Source organism: Etheostoma spectabile, chromosome 4 (genome assembly GCF_008692095.1).
Source record: "Etheostoma spectabile isolate EspeVRDwgs_2016 chromosome 4, UIUC_Espe_1.0, whole genome shotgun sequence".
NCBI lineage: Eukaryota > Metazoa > Chordata > Actinopteri > Perciformes > Percidae > Etheostoma > Etheostoma spectabile.
Genome location: NC_045736.1, coordinates 36,790,074 through 36,792,092, shown reverse-complemented (window position 1 = coordinate 36,792,092; position 2,019 = coordinate 36,790,074). Strand labels below are relative to the sequence as shown.

Below are 2,019 nucleotides of genomic sequence, written 5' to 3'. Positions count from 1 at the left end.
GATTTGGAGTTGAATGTGCTGTGTTCCGAATGCGTTGATATTATGGAATTAAAAGCTATTCTAAGGATTTTGAGCATTATTCATTTTTTAAACACTGCTATTATTCTGCACATACCACACCATGCTTTTACAAGCACGTTGTGAAACAAATACGCCTGGAGTGGGCACAGAAGTTAGTACATCTGGCCCTGGGTCGAGTCACGAGTCCAGAGATTTGCATCGGACTCAAGTCCAAGTCCAGGACTCGAGTACTCCATCACTGATTTGGCCCAATATAAATTGTACTACAAAGAATCTAAATTCGGTTTAAAAATGCACCTTTAATGTGCATTTTACAATTATTAAAAAAAGAAAACATGTGCATGCATGCTCTAAGGGGTCGAGCAATGTAAATGGATTTACAGATGATGATTCATGACAAAAAATCAGGTTGGTGATTAAGAAAATTAAGAAATAAAGAGGCATGCAAACTGGAACAGACATGAAACAAATGAAAAGAAATAAAAACAATAAATAGCATACATACACAAATGTGGTGGAAAAATACTTTTAGGTAGGCGATGTGTTTCTGCCGCAGTGTTGTGATAAACTGACCCTGTCCTTTCCCTTCCTCTGTCAGCATGTCCCGGCCTGTCTCCTCAGAAAGGTTCTAAGACACAGAGTCTCAGTTTCTTGATGGAGATGATGGGTGGAGACGATGGGTGGAGACAAGTGTCTCTGTAAAATTTAGTTCTTTAACTTTTAGTTGAACAGATTAACTAAATAAACATGAACTTGCCCTGTAGGCAACAAACCATACTAACTTAAGACCAAATCAAATGCTAAATAGGTTTAATAAGGGATTCAACATAACTCAATGATCCACAAGATCATCAGTCATTATTATAATAATATTATTTTGAGATGTAGGATGTATATGATAAATTTGAGTTCTTTCTTTAACAGACACAGTGAGGAGGTAAAAGGTCAGACCCCACATTACACACACACACACACACGTCGAAGTGGATGGAGTCGTCATGCCAACAGCAGACATTACTGCTGGTTTCATCACAGAGACAATCCCAGGCCGGCCTCACTGTATGTGTGTGTGTGTTTATAGAGATGTATACACGCACGCACGCACGCGCACGTGCACACACACACACACACACACACACACACACACACACACACACACACACACACACACACACACACACAGAGGTCACCAGGGATGATGCAAAACTGATTACTTTTACTTAAGTAAAAGTAGCAATACCACTGTGTAAAGTACATCTCATGCATTCAAAGTGTTATTTAAGTCATGGTCTAAAAAGATTATCATCAAAATATGAGCTTTGAAGAACAAAAAGTAAAAGTACTTATTATGCAGAATAGCCCATTTCAGAATCACATACTGTTTGATATTATATTTATTAGTGCATTACATAAAAGTTGGTAAAGGCAGAGCTAATTTTAATGAGTTACCATAAAATACTGTTTAGCTTGTGAATTTGCCACTAAGATAAATAAAGCCTTATCTTAATCAATATAACATTAAATCATGATTTATTTGTTAATTATATAGTTTTTGTCATAAAACTTAATCTGCAAAGTAACTTAAGTTATTAAATAAATGTGGTGTTAAATGGGGTTTTTGATTGAAAATGTTGCTGTTAGCTGGTTTCTTGTGCATTTTACGGAGGCACACACAACATGACAGCAAATCACACAACATGACGGCAAATCACACAACATGAGGCAAATCACAACAACACGACGGCAATCACACACACAACATGACGGCAAATCACTAGGCATGATGGCAAAATCACACAAACGACGGCAAATCACCAAACACGACGGCAAATCACAAACAAACGGCAAATCACACTACACAATGGCAAATGACACACAACATGATGGCAAATCACACAACACGGCGGAAAACACACAACAAATGGCAAATTACACAACACGACGACAAATCACAACATGACGGCAAATCACACAACATGATGGCAAATACACTACAAG

At 37.6% G+C, this 2,019-nt stretch overlaps 1 long non-coding RNA gene across 1 annotated transcript in view; it reads left to right on the top strand.

Moving 5' to 3' along the window:
- Nucleotides 1–1,159: 1,159 nt before the first annotated feature.
- Nucleotides 1,160–2,019, top strand: part of LOC116688646 (uncharacterized) — a 16,674-nt gene continuing 15,814 nt past the window's right edge. Inside the window, exon 1 of the long non-coding RNA XR_004331817.1 lies at nt 1,160–1,206. This is a non-coding gene — a long non-coding RNA (uncharacterized LOC116688646). The remainder of the gene's footprint in view (nt 1,207–2,019) is intronic.